This window comes from Ursus arctos, unplaced genomic scaffold, assembly GCF_023065955.2.
Source record: "Ursus arctos isolate Adak ecotype North America unplaced genomic scaffold, UrsArc2.0 scaffold_9, whole genome shotgun sequence".
In the NCBI taxonomy this organism is placed as follows: Eukaryota; Metazoa; Chordata; class Mammalia; order Carnivora; family Ursidae; genus Ursus; species Ursus arctos.
This window is the reverse complement of record NW_026623111.1, coordinates 7819962-7838733: the sequence shown is the minus strand read 5'-3', so window position 1 is coordinate 7838733 and position 18772 is coordinate 7819962. Positions and strand designations below refer to the sequence as shown.

At 49.7% G+C, this 18772-nt stretch overlaps 1 protein-coding gene across 1 annotated transcript in view; it reads left to right on the top strand.

Moving 5' to 3' along the window:
• Window positions 1–4153: 4153 nt before the first annotated feature.
• HS3ST1 (heparan sulfate-glucosamine 3-sulfotransferase 1) overlaps window positions 4154–18772 on the top strand; it is a 29524-nt gene continuing 14905 nt past the window's right edge. The window contains exon 1 of the mRNA XM_026514414.4: window positions 4154–4534. The gene's annotated coding sequence lies outside the window, so the exon portion shown is untranslated. The remainder of the gene's footprint in view (window positions 4535–18772) is intronic.

Genomic DNA, 18772 nt, shown 5'->3' with positions numbered 1-18772 from the left:
GAAGTTGGGAGTTGGGCAGGTGGTGGGGGAGGCAAGTGTTGGGTGAGGTGAGTCAGAAGGAGCCTTGATCCTACATGTTTTCAGGATATGACCCTCATTCTCTCTCTCCCAAGCTGGCTGCTCTAGCTAATTAGCAAATCAAAAGAAATGGAAACAATTCTAGACCTGAGCACAATCAAATTAGCTGGAGTTATTTGAGGATACCATTCTCACGCAGTGTAATCATGCTCTCTTTGTTTTGATCAAATGAGCGAAAATCATCTTTCAAACCCAGTGCCCGCCCCCCTGCCCAGGCAGCTCTCTGGATGGTGGCTTTGGATATCTCTTCTCATCAGTTTTACACACGATCTTTTCTATGAAGACGGGAATGCACAATGTACAATTAGACAATACCCATCAAGCTTCCCCTACAACAAGGACCTTTTAAAAATACATCTGACTTTTCAGGTGATTGAGCAGTAAGAGCCATTAGTGCACCATCTAAATCAGGGCTTGGAAAGTTTATTAAAATTGGATTTTTAACCTGATCCCAATTTCCTCTGCTTATAAAGAATCCCATTGGACTCCTTAATATTCATGCTATTAACCTGAAAGATTCAAACTGTCACTATGGGAGGAAAGACTATACAGGATACGTAGCCCCGCAGGAAGGACTTACAGACAAAATCACACTGAGCCCAGGCAGGTAGAAGGACTGTGGATCCTACATCTTCAGGAGAAGCAAGCTCTCTCTATTTCTCTCTCCCCTTCTCCTAGACTCCCTAGTCCATGGCATATTTGGGGGAAAGAAAACAAACAGAAACAACCAAAGCAAACCTAAGCAAACCATTGAATTACAGAGAGCACCCGACTCGGAGTCTAGTTTGTACTGGAAGGGTAGCTGCCTTGGGTGAGTCACCTGCACCCCCGGTGCCCTAATTACTCCCACTCACTCATACCATGACTTGAAACTTCTGTGCCTTTGTTTTTGTAAACTGAGGAAATCATAGGGGCGCCTGGGTGCCTCAGGGAGTTAAGCGTCTGCCTTCGGCTCAGGTCATGATCCCGGGGTCCGAGGATCGAGCTCCCTGCTCAGTGAGGAGTCTGCTTCTCCTTCTCCCTCTCCCCCTGCTTGTGATCTCCCTCTCTCACTCTCTTTCAAATAAATAAATAAAATCTTTGAAAAAATCTTTTAAAAAATGAGGAAATCAGAATTTCTAAGAGGTCTGGTACAAGGACAAAATGTACACATCCTGTAATTCGTCTTGCCCGAGTACCTGGCCCCAGAGCCTTGCATGAACCCCAGCCGGTATTATTACGGATTGTTGGCTGAGCTCAGCTCATTTGCTTTTGTTTCCATTTTACCCCCTCAGCCTTTGTCTTCTGCAGAGCATAGTTTGCAATTTAACTGATGCCAGTGAGTTTTGGTAAAACTGGGTTGTGGGGGTCAGTCTGGTTCTCCTTGAGGTAAGATTTTCTGCTCCCGCAGGGGGTGGTGGTGTCTTCACTGGCCACTTCTTGCTCAGTACCTGGCATAGCGTTGAACACATACTAGGTGCTCAACAAAGACCCTGGTATCTTATGATATTAGCAGCCTACAGATCATCTGTTAAAACCCTCTCGTTTTCCAGGTGATGGCACTGAGTAAGAGGGTCTTAGGCCACACGTGTACCAATGGCAGCCCATCTTCAAGTGGACTACCTCTGTGTCTCCCGTGAGCCTCCATTCTGACATTGACGGCTCTGATGGGAAACACATCTGACCTAATCCAGCGGTCCTTGAGGGAATGTACTATGTTTCAGACACCATGCAAGGTTCTGGGGAGACAACACAGAGTTCTCTGTGGTTCCCATCATGCTCCCCATACCCAAAGCATTTCTAATCTGGTGGGGAAGACAAAGCCCTAAGCTGATATTTTCAATACAATATTTGTGTTGTTACAGCCGAGCTGAGTTCCGGCGGTCTATAATGCCTGGTTAGGAAACCTGACTCATGCCCAGAAGAGGTCAGAGGAGGCTGTTTAAGAGAAATGACAAATGTCGTGGCAGAGACGTAAAGCTCACTAAGAACAAAAGAGCCAAATAATACTTCCTCATTTATCTAAACACAAGAACGCTGATCATTGATCAATGAACGTTGGCCGAAATTTTCTTAAAAAAAGAGAGAAGCTAAAAATCCAGTCCTCAAATTCTTTTTTTTTTAAAAGATTTTATTTATTTATTTGACAGAGAGAGACAGCCAGTGAGAGAGGGAACACAAGCAGGGGGAGTGGGAGGGGAAGAAGCGGGCTCCCAGTGGAGGAGCCTGATGTGGGGCTCGATCCCAGAATGCCAGGATCACGCCCTGAGCCGAAGGCAGACACTTAATGACTGAGCCACCCAGGCGCCCCCAGTCCTCAAATTCTTAATCACTTGCCAGATCTACTTGGAGTTGCTTCCTGCAAGCAAAGTTTCTAGCAGAGACTCGGGGCTGGGGCCTAAGGTTCTAGTTTCTTTTCAGGACTTGTGGTAGGGAACCAAGCAGATGAGTTAACCTGCCTTTGGCTCCCAGCGTACTAATGGAGTCACTGCCAGCCTCCGTTTGCATCTGGCAAATGAGTAGTGAGATGCAGACTATGCAACAGAAGCATTTTGAACTCTCAAGGAAAAGGAATCATACCAACTTAGAACATCAAAGCTGCTCCCCATTTTGAAGAACCCATGATCTGCACAGGGCTTAGCTGCTGGTAGGAGCTTAAGGATACCAGTAATTGGCAAGGGTTTATCTCAGACTACCATTTGACCTGCACAACCTCCTACATGGTTTTACACAGCTTCATAGGATTGGGGAGGAGAGGAACACTCCTTTTAAAGCTAATCTAAATTTAAATGCTGAGGCTTTTCAAAGTAGGGCTTTAAAGTGGCTTAAAAATTCACACACACACACACACACACACGTGTATATATACCTAAAATACACCTAACAACATTAGTCTGGCTCTGAGAAGTAGCCAGGGTCACAAAAACCTCTAAAAGCTTATTTTCCAGAACAAGTCTTAGTCTTGGCCTCCCAGATGCTACTGGCTTTATCAGATAGCCAGAAATGCTGGTCTTTGCTTTGCTTTCTTAAACGGCAGTAGGTAACAACAGGAGTAAAGGGATCAATTTCCTATGGCAACCATTCCATAAATGGGGAAGTATTTTTAAACCAAGCAAAATTAATGACAGGTTTTTAAAAATTAATGACAGATTAAATGACAAAGTCGAATTCTTCCAAATATTTATCTTCCAATATTTAAGGTATGGGAGATCTACTGAAACCTCACCTAAAATAACTTTGATGTGCAGTTGGCAGTTTTTTTCCTCTTTCCATGCTTCTTTCCTCCCTCCTTCCTTCTTTCTAACATGTTTGCTGACCTGCGTTTGAGAGCAGCTTCCTTTGGCTCAGGTTAGTGGGTAAGCAGGCAGTCCAGCCTCTGCAAGGAGGTTCCAACCCCACGCCCCTCGAAATCTTAAATCTGAAGTTGAACTACTTGGATGCTGGTCGAGTTCTCCCCCAAAACCTCCAGCTACAGGATCAGGGGAGGGGACAGAGAAACCCTGCTTCATTTCAGAGCTGGCGTTTACCACCCTGGGGTGCTAGCAAAAGCAGAGGTGAATTCTCCGCGCTCTCCCGGTGAATCTGCATCCACTCCCGGGCGCCGAACGAAGGGGGACGGCGTGTTCAATGGCTACCCGGGGCGCTCAGGAGCAGGCTCCCCGCGCCCATTCAGGCTCCACCTGCCTGGCCGCTGGCGTCCGGGACGGGGGGCGGCGGCGTCAGCTCCAGGGGATGGTTCCTTTGGCCTCCAGGGCGGCGCAGGGAGCACCAGCACCTAAGCGGGGTCACCTGCCGAGAAGGAAACTGGCTGTGCGATGCACGTGGGAGCGGCGCAGCCCCGGGAACCCTGCGGGGTAGGAGAGTGCGGGAGGAGGTGGGCTCGAGTTTGCTCCTAACCTTCCCCAGCCGGGGAGAGGGAGTAGACAGGATGTCCCAGATTCGCCGCGAAGGCAGCATCACCCAGCCCATGACTGGCCCCACCCCCCGGCCGCGCTGGTCCCCTCCCCCTGGACTGAACCCAAGGAGCCGCCGCGCCGCTGGGCCAGATCGACTCGTCCGGGACCCGTCCGCTGGAGGCCTGAACCCGGCGCCGCAAGCCAAGCCGGCCCGACTCAGGGCAGCACCGGAGCCGGCCGGGCAGCAGTGGGCGCTCGCGATCCTCCTCTGCCCTGCGCGCTCTCCCTGAGGGCCCGGCCTCCTCCGTCCCCTCCTCCTGCTCTTGCTCCTCCTCCTGCTCCTCCCCTCCGCGGGACTGATCGCCAGAGCCTCCCTCCTGCAAAGTCCCCGGCGCGCGGGCAGCCGCCAGCCGCCGCCACTGCCGGGTCTCCGTGAGTGCCCGCATCCCCTGCCTCGCCCGCCTGTCCCGAGGCGCCCCGAAGCTTGCTCCGCTGGCCGCCGGTACTCCGCGGCGCTGCCCATGGCTCAGCCCGAGAGCCGACTTCGGGCGCCGGACCGGCTCGACCGCGGCGCTGCTCAGGTGAGTGCCACGCGCCTGGGGCGGGGGCCGCCCAGCCTGGGGAGTGGCAAGACCGGGGACCGTCAGGGTGCCCTCACCTGGCGTCCCGAATTTAGGGCAAGCGCAGAGCCCAAGGTGAGTCGAGGCTGGAGCAAGTAGAGTGGATGTAGGGGGAGCAAGGAAGGAGAGACCCGAGGTTTTCCATCCTCTCACCTCCTGCCTTGCCCTCTCAGTTCTGCAAATCCCGAGGGAGTGCTTTTTTTTTTTTTTTTAATGTTTTATTTTATGGACAGGTATGCGGTTTCTGACTTTGTGGATTGGATCCTCCCCCAGCAGAGTCGGGGGGCTCACTCCTGCCCGCCGTATCTCCCTAGGACCGTGCGGGGCAGCCGGAGCGCAGCGCGCAGCAAAGCCCGGGTACCACTCTGGCTGGCAACTGGAGCAGGGATACAGTCAGCAGAAGTCAGTGGGTCGAGAGAGCATCTAGGGTGGGGGAAACCTGGGTCTGGTTTGCCTTTGCATTTGGTCGGAGTGGAGGAGACTTGGGACATCTCCCGAGGGGCGGGGATGCTCAGGAGGAGAGAGATTAAGGCGATGAACTGTAGGTAGCCTCTTTTCCGAATGCCAATTCTACACAGCCCTGCTTTTCCATTTTACTTTTTACCTATTTTTTTTTTTCTGCTTCTGTTTCTATTTCGAGCACCTTGGGTGGTGGCGGCAGATGAGGGTGCAGGGAGGTGGGGCGCCCACCCGCGGAGGTAGCGAGTAGACCCCCTCTCAGATCCACGGGCAGACTCCGCAAGGCTGACGTTTCCAGGAGCGCTCTCGGAGCCAGATGGAGGACTGCGCGCTGCTCCCCCTTCTGGCCCCTGCCTGTCCCGGGAGCCGGAGGGCCGGCTTCCAGAGCTGGACATAGGATGGAGAAGCCAGCGAGAGCAGGAGCGGGGATGCAGGACGCGGGTGTGGGGTGTGCTTCGCCCCGAGGTTGTGTACCGGCGCCGGGCGCCTTCCATTTCATCTCCTCCGCGGGCGGGCGTCCGCGCTTTCTCGCACACCCAGTCCCCTCTCTTGGGAATGGGGTTGAATCCCTCCACCGCCCTCCACTGTGCTGGACCAGACGTTGCCTTGCCTTGCCTTTCGCGCGTCTCGCTCCTCCCCCAGCATTATCCGCCGGCTATTTTTATCCACTACTTGCAGGAAGATGCTTTTGGGGGGATTCTGGGGAGGCGACTCCAAATCCACTCTCTTCGCCCTGCGCTCCCAGAAGCGGTCCCCTGCTAGCAGGGAGTGGCTCCAAGAAATGGACAAGGAATTGGGGATGGAGTATACCTGCTCCTCCTCCGGGAGTCAGCTCTCGAAACCCCGGCACCATCGGCTCCGCTGCGCTGCTCTGCGCGCCGCTTGCCCGGGGAGCCGGTACCCGGAGAAGTCCCTTCCTTGGCTGGCTTTTGTGGCTGCAGCCCAAGCGCATACATGATCCTTTGGGTCCTAACTCGTGCGTTCGCGCTTTGCAGCCAAATCTCACTTTATTTTATTGAAATGCAATTACCGACTTCCACTCAAGGGTTAATTCCAGGAATTCCGTCTTAAAAAGGGGTGGGGGGGCATACCCTAACTTCTGCCGGCCTGTATTCCTAAAGCCCATCCTTTGGCATTTGGAATTATTCTTATTTTCAGCGTTTTCAGTAAAGATTGGGCGCAATTAGATGAGCCTGACCTCGTGAAATTCCAGGAGATGGACTCTGCAGCTCCAAATCCCCGCTTTACTCTTCGTATTTTCAGGGTTTACATTCTTTTACTCCCATAGGGCTGCAGAAGTAACATGTTCAAATGGACCATTGTGTTACATAAGGTTTTCTCCAGCGCTAGGAAGAAAAAGAGCAGTTTCTCAAGGAGACTTTTGGGGCTTCCCTGGGTCCCTTTAACTCTCAGCCGAGTTGGGCGGGGGATCAACAACTTCGTGACTAAGCACTCCTAAGTCCTAGCAGTTAATTAGGACAGTAGCATTGAGTGAGAATTGGTGAAGCTGCCTGGTGTAGGAGGCACTGCAGCTTTAAGATAGGAGATTTCTGGGGTTTTTTGTTGTTGTTGTTGTTTGTGTGTGTGTGTGTGTGTGTGTGTGTGTGTGTGTGTGTGTTTTCCTTAGGAAACTGGCAAGAAAGTGGTACTTTGAACTTGCTAATGGGATCAGGAAAAGCCCAGGGCTCTTAGCTCTGTAATTGGTACCCCAGCTATGAATCCAGGAGTCCTCCAGCTTAAGGCCTTGCTTTGCACGGTGTAGATGTTCAGGAACCCTTTACTTGGACTCCACAATTCAGCTGAGGCTTGTGCTTTTGTTGTCAAAAGAGGAAACTCCCTTACTGGAAAAGCCCTGAAAGAGCTCTTTGAAAGGAAGGCAATGTGGAAGCTTTTCTTACCTTGAATCACCATTTGATGGTGCCTGGAAGGGGCTGGAAATATGGACTGCCTTTCCCCTCTGTCAGGGCATCCACCCAGGGTAGCACGTGCCCACTGTGAGTACTGAGTCCTATTCTGTCTGTTGAGGCTAGAGGTTGGGGAGAGCAACCCTAAAATAGATTGATGCCCTGATTTCAAAGAGCCCATGCCCAGGGTCAAGGCTCAGACAGCAAGTTGCAGGGCTTGTGTCTAAGCCAGAGTCCTAGCAGTCCTGGAAGGGGTGAAGGTGAAGCTGGAGAGTAGTAATGTTCTAGTGGCTATGTAGGAAATGCTGTAACTTCTCAGTGGGCCTTGGAAAAGAAGGGGGTTGTTCCCCAACACTTTGGTGTATCTTCCTTCAATCCCAATGACCCAGGGCTTCCCGCGAAGCTGCCCTTTCTAAGTGGGGAGGCTGGCGATCCGGCTAGCTGGATTTGGAGCCAGCCTCTTGCCCCAGGCCTGAAGCAAATAATCTTTCCCTCTCTGAGGGAAAGAATCACTCAGATTCTTCCTCTGAAAAATAGAGACTGAAAGGTTATTATGAAAAAGTGAGAAAATGTATGTGAAAAGCATTTTGGCAATTCTAAAACCCTGGTGGAGTATGTTCAGGGCTACTGAACATGCTTTTCCTGCGAAGTTCATTAGGTCTATTTTAATGTTAATTTTAATTACAATTTGTGTATGTCCTTGTGAATTACATATGCTAAACGTTAAATGGGAGAGAGGATTTCATGTAATGGGCCAGTATCTCCTTGTGATGACCTGAAATCCATCAGTACCAGACCTCAATGCTTCTCGGGATAATTAGTCTCTTGTTTTCAGGGTCAGAGTTAAATTTTTTAGAGTTTTTTTTTTCTTTTTAGCTTCATAGATTTTATATGTCCTAAATTATATCTATGTATTTATCTATATTTATCTATCTATCTATCTGGACGAAGGGCCCTGATACTGATTAATCAGGAAAGGAAAAAGTTGCAAATGAGTGTATCAGTTGGGGAAAAAGTGATACATGCTCAATTTCAGGAGGTGACCTCGGTCTCCCTTTTCTAAATCTGTCATCAGCATAAAGCACGGGCTCTCCGTTGCATTTTCGGCATTCCAAATTGCCCCCAGGACCTAGCTAAGTGCCTGGTCACTTAGTAAAGGCTCCATAAGTATTTTTGAAATCAGTGAATGAATGATTGAACGGAATCTTCACAGCAACCCTGTGTTGTGCACAGGCAGATGGCATGCTTTCTATTTTAAAGATTTGGAATCTGCAGATCAGAAGAAAAGTTAACTGGTTTTCCGAAGGTACAGAGGATTCCAGATTGGAGCTCTGGTCTGTCTGTTCTCCTTCTGCTCCGCTGCACTGTTTGCGGTGTCCTATCTGTCCCGTCACCTCCTAAACTCCTCCTCATCCGTAGCGGACTTTTGCATTTTGGAAGGTGCCCATGGAGGGACTTCTCGGTGGGAGGTGGAGCTCTCTTGGCTTGTTCATCTCTCTGGGCCCTGCACTGGGCCTCAGGATGACCCCACCTGGGACGGAGCATCTCGAGGGACCAGCTGAAGGACACAAGGACAGCTACGTGTTCCTTTACCACCCTGAGTCATGGATCAAGTGACGTCAGTAACGGCATGAATATGTCAGGATTTCCCCAGGGTCCTGTTCCCATGGCATGATCCTGCCGTGTTCCCTGACACTAAGGTTCCTATTATCCCTTCCCTTTTAACAAGCCAGGCTTTTCAGCTTCTCCTCAATTCCTAGAGGTAACCCTTAGTTTCAAGTAAATTCCTTTTTCTCTTTGAGCTAGCCAGAATTGTAACCAGCTGACGTACAGCCTCTCCCGATCCTTCTTCAGGCCTGCCTCCGGCATGAAGCTTTCTCAGCTTCCTCTACCCACAGGGAATTAAGCTCATAGCTTTTTCAGGCCGTTAGAATAATATTTACTGGGCCATAGTTTGTCAATAGTTATGTGGTACCACCAGAGTTCTAGAAAAATGAATACATTATTCTTCCGAGGAATAGCTTGAACATAACAGAAATAGATCCCAGTTGGCATCTTTACTTTTTTTTCTCCATGCTGCCTGCTTTTTGGTAGCTTTCCAGCAGGGGTCGCACACCGAAATGCCTTAGGTGGCCAGGCCACTCACTGCTGGAGCGAAACAGGCTTTAGGGCTTGTGCATGGGTAAGAAGAGGGGAGTGGGCACCTGAGCTCAGACCCAACTTCGGGTTGCCAGTGGGACCTCTGGCCCACTCCGGCCACATCTGACTTTCTTTTCTTTTCTTTTCTTTTCTTTTCTTTTCTTTTCTTTTCTTTTTTTTTTTTTTTCAAGATGGTGTGTAAGTTCACAATTTTATGTGGAATCTACTGAGTTTTAAGTGCCAGCAGCGGAGTCAGTATTTTTAAATAATACCATGTGGGCCAAGCAGAACACTTCTGTAGGTAGGCCTTATATCCGTCCCACAGGCCTCCAGTGTATGGCCTCTGGTTTCTGGGGATAGAAAAGAAATGGGTGGGAATATGAGACTTCGTGAAATCGGTCACCCGGAATTTTGGTGCAAGGGTGTATGGCGCATGCTGTGTAGACAGCATCCAGTGAGTGGACCTTCATGGTTATGGAGTGTTTGCTTGTATTGCTCCTGTTCCCTGTTTTAGTTGCAGTGTTCACATTTAGACCTTTAGCAGGTGTCCCGAGTTCTGACCACGGACTGAGGATGGTGCTACTCCCTGGTGACCCCGTAGGGAATAACACAGATGGAAATCCTTGCCGTTGTATTTAGCTTCTAGTGGACGGGACAGACGAAAGCAAGATAAATAAGTACGATCTGTCCTACGCTAGGTAGGGTAGTGCTAAGGATAAATCAGAGGAAGACCATCTGAAAATCCAGGGTGCAGGGGATAAAACCTCAGGCAGGTAGCAGGGACCTCAGAGTTTTAGTCTGGACTCAACGTATTCAAAGTAAAATGTCACCATCTGACATAAAAGATTCCTGCATGTGGGCGTTTAGACACTTGATTATATTCTCGGAGTCGCTCTTGTGTGTAAACCCCTGATCACAGACTGTTCTCTTAAGTTTAACGAAATCGGCTACTGAGCCTGCTTACTGAGTGTCCAGCATGTGCCAGACACTAGAGTAAGTGCTGGAGTCCATTAACGCACAGAACCCATCAAGGACCAGTCCTCAAGGAGACCATAGACCAGCAAGGAAGACGTTAATAAATGATCCCGACAGAGTAGGTAACTAAGGTGAGGAAGCAGCGGGGAAAGGCCGTCTTCACTATTGAGTTAGGGCCCTCAGAACTCTGAGGTTCAGCACCTCTTTAATCGAAAATCTGATCTGTGCTACGAGAGTTTCCATCTCTGTGGCTCTACCTAGTTGAAACCAGGACCCCATCATCAGTGAAGATACTTTGAAGCTTTAATTTCTTTACCTGGCAATGGCATTTGGTATTATTACGAAAGTTCTTTCTGCGTCACAAAAATGAAGTATTTTAAAAACTGACTCTATGTGTGAAATGTACTTGTGCCCTTTGCGACTCTGATACACCCTCCCCCAAACTGCCCCAGGCTTTGATGTTGCCTCTTGTCACTGGGGCATTTGTGTAGAAGAAAAACAAAACAAAAAAAAACAGTAGGTCTTGTCCTTAAAGAACTTATAGTTAGTCTCGCAGGCAGGTAAATGAGTACATGTTTGCCTAGGAGGTGGTGAAGGCCTAATGCTTGGGCCTCTGCCTTGGTCAGTGGCGGGCCTTTCCTGGAGAACACCTCCCTGCAATCACTGTGTTTCTTCCTCTCATTGCAAGCCTTTCTCTCACATCAAGATTTGTGGCAATGATGATTCTCTGGAGTCATCTTCTTACTGTCTCTGACTCCCCGTCAGAATCCGTGCCCTAGGCGAGCAGACATCTGGACCCACACCAGTGTCTCTCCCACCAGCTCCTAGAACAGTGTGCCTCCTTCCAAGTGGTTACTCAGAAAAGAAACAAGAGGCAACGTTTCTGTCTGGGGGAACTAGGGAAGGCTTCGTGGGGGAAGAAATATTTAAGGAAAGAGAGAGGCATGGAGAGAAGAGCCAGAGAAGGATGCTAAAACATAGTCAACACGTGTATGGACCCCCCACCCCAAGCCCTCGCTGAGGCCTCATCTGTCCCAATTAGGGATTCCCCATGTGGTCAGTGCAGGTGAGTAGCTGGCATGATTGTGCACACCCCCTTTCATGGAACAGATCCTGGCTGTGCAAAAGCACTCTGGCATGCAAAGAATGCAAAAAAGATTTCAAAAGAATTTTTAAAAACTGAAAAAAAAGAGATAAGAATGAAACTGATAATTCCTTATTTCTGTTTACCGTGATAATATCCACATTCTCCTCTTTGTACCTAACCCTTCAAGGGAGATGGGAGCTCTTAGCATCTTCATTTTTATATTTAAAGAAACTGAGGTCTGGGCAACTTTTCTTAGATCCTCAGAAAGAGGGCGGCAGACCCTGATCCACAGCCGCTGATTCTCTACCTGCAGGGAGCAGATGGTTCAAGGTGGAGACGCCTTGAGTCCCCGGACCGAGGAGCCCGTATTTTCTATAAACGAAGAAATATATTTAGATTTAAAACATTCGCATCTCCTTTCATTCGTCAAGAACTTCCATTTCAGCACTTTCCGAGACGCATTTTGTGTCTTGTTGAATTTCGCCTAGAATTCCTGCAGATTCCCTACACCCTGCGGTAAACTGTTTTATGTAAATGTCTCCACTCCTTCCTGGAGGAGAGTAAATCAGAGTCCTGCATCAGCAGTTAAATACAGCGGGAGAAAGGTGATTGCAGACGCATCTGAAATGAAAAGCATGCTTGCCTCGCTGTGCTCAGAAAAATAAATACTCGAGTGGTGAGGAGCGAGCGCGGGCTGGGCGCCTCCTCCGGAAAACTCGCTGGCACTTTATTTAAATTACGTCTTACACCAGATTTTTCCCAGCGTCCTGGATAGGAAGGAGGGAGAAGGTGACAGTGACAGATTTCTGGGATTAGATTTTGGAGTTATTCTTGGGGCGGAGGGAGCATGGCTTTTGAAGTCACATCTGTTTGAATTTCTGATCTCGCCCTTACTGGCTGTGGCATCGTGAGAAATAGACAATTTTCTGGGCTTCAGTCTTGTCAACGTTCTAATGAGAATTATAGGAGATTGCCAATATAAAATGCTTAGCATAATACCCAAGGAAACACACGTTCTTCTTGCGTAGCATTGCCAGATTTTACAAATAAAACTACAGGATGTCCAGTTACATTTGAATTTCAGAGAAGTGACATGCAATGTGTTAGCACAGGTGTATCCCAGATACTGAATGTTAAGAAATTATTCATTATTCTGTGAAATTTAAATTTAACTGGAAGTCCTATATTTTATTAAACATTCCTATTCTTGTGGAGATGGTTCTAAGCGATTACTTTGGTGAAAGTCCTGTAAGTCTAGGAAGTTAGAGAGGGGAGAGCACAGTAATCTTGACCTTGGACCTGGGTGTGGTCCAAGAAAACGAAGGGTTGTTTTCTCCGGTGAGCTAAGCAACCATCAAACCACGACAAGCTTATTTGTTTGCTTGAAGAAGCAAAAGAATTGTGGGGCAAAGCAGGTCTCTCAGTGCATTTAATAAGTGAGACAGATTCTCTCCCAAGTGGTGGCGGCGTGCGCCGGATTATTCCCAGCACCCTCTGCAAGGTGTTTCTACCCCGTGAGGCCACCAGGGTAGCAGTGAGTCCACCAACGCAGTGTCTTATTCGACACAAACACCGAGCCTGTTCCTGTGGGGCTGGGATTGCAAAGACGAGGCCCACACAAGACCTCCACCGAGCCCACTGAAGGAAACTTTGTGCTTTGAAAACCCACACCTGCAAATGCTCCCTCATCCACTGAATCCAAAGCTAATAAAACTGTTAGGGGGCCTTCCAGACTCGCTCCTCCAAGTGGATGACCTCAGGTGATAACATGGAGTCAGAGGGCTCCCCTAAGACCGCTGGAGTAGCTTGTTCTGACAATGGCAGTGAAAATGTTGTGTTTCTAATTTAGGTAATAACCTGGTGGGGAACGAAATTAAAAAGGCTTCTGTTGCCTGCAGACCTTCTGAGCATTTTTATGCTTTCTGCAGGGCTGAGATACTGCTCGGCCCGATCACTAGATTCTGTGGCAGAACACATTACTAACTCTTCATTTAACCTGAGCTGCTCACTAGCCACGTGCTCACGTGCAGCCTGGACTCGAAAGTAGGCAGAAAGGCGCAGCGGTTCGCACACAGGCTTACCCAGCCAGGGAGCTGGTTAGAATCCACCGTGCTCCTCAGCCACGCAGCAGGAGGCGTGACTGCTCATTGCTAAGCCTCTGTCTCCACATCTGCAAAATGGGCATAATTTAAATTACCACAGAGGATCGTTTAGTGCCCAGTAAACCAAATGAGTATGGCGAGCATTCCAGTGCCCGGATCATAGTTAACATTACCAAAAAAAAAAAAAAAAAAAAAAGATGCCGTTATTAAGATGACAGAAGAAAGCCATAAGCACGCTCAGTATCCTGTATGGAGACCAGGACTGATCGCACATGACATTTTTATGGGAGACGGTCTGAGTCTTTTGCTCTTTGTTTCTCTTGTCTTCATTCATATAATTTAAACAAAACTTATTTCAGTTTCTGGGCCAAGAGATGAGAAGCAGCAATGTAGAGAAGGTATGGAAGGAGCTGTTAGGGCAAGCACGCAGTAGAGAGAGGAGGGGGATCCCCAGCAAGAGGGGAGGGAAGACAAGGAATTGGAGGAGAAGCCAGGGCAGGGAAACTATTAAAAAACAGACAGGAGTTCGAAGAACATGCAAGGCCGCGACGTGTTGTAAAGGGGCAGTCTTTAGCAGCCTCTGCCTAAATCCCCACGCTGTCATCCCTGCTCCCTTCCGCAGAGCTTCCCAGGACCCCAGCTGAGTGTCCACGGCCTTGAGGGCAGGACACAAAGCTGTCATGGGGACGCTGGGAGGAACAGGGAGCGGGGTATAAGAGGTGAAGCTCCAGACTCTCTCCCGTCCGTGTGGCACAAAATCACAGATAAAGATGCGAGACAAGGGGACCCAGTGCCATCTTGTGGAGGAACTGGCCGCGGTGCCTCTTGTGGTCCTCCTCTGACTGCAAGGGGCTTTGTGGCTCTTGGTTTGGTTTTAAATTTCTGTTCAGTGAGCATCAGCGCTTCTAAAGAGGGTTTCAGGGGGCATCTCTTCGGCCCTGTGGCTCCCTGTGAAGTGGTTAGGCACTTCTGGTCTCTAAGCCCCATCTACACACAGCATAGGAACCAACCCTTGCCGGGGGTGGGGGGATGGGCCTGCCCTCCTCAGTCTTTCTCCAGGGGAGAGCGTCCTCCGGAGTTGCTGGTGACTGGGCACAAGAGGGACACCTCCTGCTCCAGAGGGGAGTATATTATTTGACTTTGGGGAAATGATTTTGATTTTCTAAACTTATTTGCCTTACGTGTTCACTGGATTTATACGTCCTCATGGATGTTTGGGGTGAGAATCACATTATGTACTGCCCGTAAAACATCTGTTTGAGAGCCTGCGGTGGACTAAGCATCCCATTGGAGTACTTGGTAGCACCCATTAGCTTTGCGTGCTGGTCAGGCTGACTGTATTTGAAAAGCAGGAATGTCCTTAAGGACCTAGTCATGTATCACCTTCTGGTCTGCCTCTTCCTTCTGGCTGATCCCCTCCAGGCGGTGAGAGGGCCATGGTGTCCCCGGGTGGCCCCTCTCATCATCCTGCTCTAATTTTGGTAGAGAGCAAGGTGGGGGGACTCTCTTCTTTTAATCAGGGAAGGACATCTTTCTCAAAAGCCTGTGCAAGATTCCCCTGTAGGGGGACGCCCAGTGGCTCAGTCCGTTAAGCGTCTGCCTTCAGCTCAGGTCATGATCTTGGGGTCCTGGGATCAAGCCCTGAACTGGGCTCCCCGCTTAGCGGGGAGACTGCTTCTCTCTCTCCCTCAGCCCCTCCCCCTGCTCGCGCTCTCGCGCGCGCTCTATCTCAAGTAAACAAATAAAAAAAAAAAGATTCCCCTGTAGGTCCCATTAGTCAAAAACTTGGGTCACATGCCCATAGCTCAGAATTATAAAAGGGGAAACAGAGGCACACAGACATTTGACAAAGTGGAAGACAGCAGTTAATCGAATACAGTAACCTGAATTGATCTCTCTTGCCTTTGAGCAACTAATACACTCAGGTTTGTACACTGCAGTCGGCGATTGATCCTGCTTCGTTTCATAATGTCTTTTATTGCTGTCTTCAGCTGAAATACAGATCTCGTATTCTTCTGCTTTCACTTTTATTTTCCTTCCTAGCTCAGTAACTTTCAGCATCCTTTGCCATCTGCAGTATTTCTCTATGTAAATCTCCCCCCCCCGCCCCGTGACCCAAGCAAATTTTGCAAAACCTAATCAGGTCCCTGCCCTGCCTGCTGATAGAACATCCCATGGATCCCCATTACTTAGCGTATTAGAGTGCAGGCCCCTTAAACACAGGGAGAGGCGTGGACCCTGCCACGTTGCTTCGTGGCAGCATCCCCGTGGGCAAGGTAGTCATCTCTCTAAACTTCATGTATTCTTCATGACTTTAAATTATGCATTTTATACACTTATCTATTTAATGCTTAATCTGTTTCAGTAGATTACATTGTAGGGGGCTGGAGATGTTGTCTAGAGCCCCCAAACCTGGATCAACCCTGAATCAATGCCTGGCAGACAGCACCCAAGAAATTATTCAGGCCCCCGATAGCCTCTGTTTCAGAGCCGTGGGGATGAAATGTGATTCATACGGAGTGTTTAATGTGCATTAGTGGGTGTCCAAAGGCGGGCTTTTCTTTTGCCGTTTTGTCTTTTATAATAAAAGTAATGAAAATTCACATGCCGCAGCATGGCATTCAGTTTCCCACCTTTCGCGCCTCACCCCTGCTGTAGTCTGTTTAATGCAACACCTCACATTCAGACCACAGCACCACCGGCCAGATAAGCCAGGAATGCGGGCGTTCTGCCCTGAGCGGTGGGCGTCCTTCCCTCTGCCTTCCTCCCCAGGCTCAGACCTCACTCTCTCCGGCTTGTCTTGGAAGCTCTCCCCACCCACTGCCCCCCCCCCCCCCCGCCCGCATGTTGAATAGCTGTGCTGTGGTCGTCCTGTGCACAGACACGAGGGTTCCACTTCTCCTGTTCGGAGGTCAGCGTGGCCCTGTGACTCGCTGTGCACAAGGGAAGCGAGGGGGATGTCGCATCTGGCTCAGAGCTTCGGGAGCCGCCTTGCGCCTTGTGCGTTTCCCCTTCCGCTCTGGCGTAGTGACGGGCGCTACTTGAGACAGCAGTTGTTCTGTCTTTCTAGGTCTCTGAGAGACTTCAGTGAGCAGAGGCCCACCCCCAACCCACGTGGGACAAGCAGCTAAGGAGGAGGTGCTGCTTGGTGGGGGGGGTGGCTGTTTATCTCAGCCTAGCGTGGCCCGTGGCCCGAGTGGGGCCCTGACTTTTCAGTTGTCCCAGAGCGCGCTTTCCCACGCAGGTGGCATCGGTGTAATGACTTCCCGGCTCGGCTGCATCTTCGGGAAGCAGCTTCCCCGGAGAGCAGGACCCGCCGCTATGCACCCCTCGTGCCGGGTCCAGGACGTGCGTGCCGGACTGCTGAAGCACACGGGACACGTGTGGTGAGAAGGGGTGGGAGGGTCCCCGCTGGTGGAGCTGGGAAGTAACAGTGCCAGGATTATAAATAGAAATAGCAGTTTCTGAGAGGAGGCTGATGTTGGAGTTCGGATTTCTTGAGCTCAGATGGGCGGCTATGCTTTGTCCCCCACAGGGGAATTAAGGTGTTCCGAGAAAATGTCTGCTGTCCTCTGTAGAACGTTCTTCCCTGCTGCGTGACCTTAGCCTCCCCCATCCTCGCCCCACCCTGTTCCGGGACATCTTCACACCTTCAGTCTTGAAGGTGGGTCTGCCTTGCCGGCTTGTGATCCCCAGCTACCCTCTCTTCGCCTCCCGGGTTCCCCAGAAGCAGCAGCAGGGCTGTGGTTGGCATCGAGCAGCCCGTGAGGATCCTGGTTACACAGGCCACAGGCCCCGCTGATTTCAACTAGCCCATGTGTCCACAAGTGCCTTCACCTGCTGCCTTTGCTCACTTGAATCGTGCTTTATGGTCCTCTGCTAAAGATGGCACAAAGGCTAATTACCTCATAATAGTTGTCCTTTAAAAACATTACGTTAAGAGCCACTTTATGCTTTGAATCCTGGCTTTTTCTTATCATCTGCATCTCTCTGCATAGCTATCCGCGTGGCAGAATTTTCTGCTTTCAACGAAGAATTCTTTTTTCTGATTTGCCAACTGGGGGAATGCTGCAGTTCGTTCTTATGACAATTATTTAAGCAGCCTAGTTGTTAGAAAACCTGAAGTGTTGCTGGTGTCCTTCCGTTCTTCTTCTCAAGCTAATATCATCACACCACTGTGGCTTGAGCAAATATGAGTGAGCTCCTATGCATTAAGGGTCAACCTATCCTGTGTCAGGTGAGCTAGGGTTCCCCCCCCCCCCGTAATATTTAATTCTTACAGCCACTCAAGATGGTAGAAAAAGTATTCCCTTTCTTTGGTTGGGGAAACTGAGGCCCAGAGAGGAAAATACCTTTTCCATGGGCAAATAACTAAGGCAAGGACTAAATCCCAGTAGATCTGAACTCATTGCTTTGATCTTCCCTCACCATTCATTCATTTCCCTATGTCCCTGTTCATATGCTTTACGCTGGACTTCGGTTAAAAGCATTGAACTTGGTTTTTGTCCTCACCAGACCTCAGAATGTTTCTTAGGGATCTCTTCCATGAAGCATGTCCCAAACTACCCTCTTCTTGGCTGATTTTTAAGTTGCTAAAATAGTGTCTATCCCTAGCTGCCTGTGTCTCAGTGGGTTGGAAGTATTTGTCCCCGTATCTTTCCTCCTACACAGTGGGCCCCTGGCGGGTTAGAGGGGACCCATTTTCTTCCTGTGTCCCTGGACAATGCCAGGGAGAGCGCCAGTAAGCAGGAGGCCTGGTATCTGTGTCCTGAGTGGATGACCTGGACCCCTGGGTCGTGTCTGAGGGAAGAAGGAGGATAACAACGGTAAGAGGAAATCCTCTTGGAATCCAGTTTGGTGACTCACATTATTCAATGTCTTTGTCTCCACGACTCTAGCATTTGCAGACAAATTACGGAAAGCCAAAACCAGAAATCTCAGCATGATCTTCAAAGCCTCGTTTAATTTGAACCATTGTTCCTTGTCAAGCCTACTCTTTTTCCACGCACGTGGGACACTAATAAGCCTGCTGGTTTAGGTTTGATACCAGCGTGAAGTACAAAGGCCCACCTGCGTGTTCAGGGGAAGTGAAGGTGGTTGTTGAAGTCGAACGGGAACATGGCCGCAGTCAGTTTTGTTCTTTTGACGTCTCTGGAAACTCATCGTCTTAGAAGCATCCCATGGGCTGGCAGATTGCAGGGCCTCAACGAGTGTGTTGGCTTCTTTCCTGCATTAATGGCCTTGAAGGGGTGTTAGGGTAGCAGGGAGCCTCGAAAACCCAGTTCATCATCGGAGCTGTCACACAGGTGCATAACACACACACACACACACACACACACACACATGAACACACAAGCACTTGCAAACACTCATGCACACTCACACAGATTTGGGGCCACGGGTTCCTTTTGGGAGGAATTGCCTGGGGTGCCACGTGAGTGAACCCTACTCAGTCCCTGCAAATTCACCAGACACAGCTCCAGGCAGACTCCTGCTTCTCCTTCACTCCCTCCCCCACCAATGCCTTTGCTTT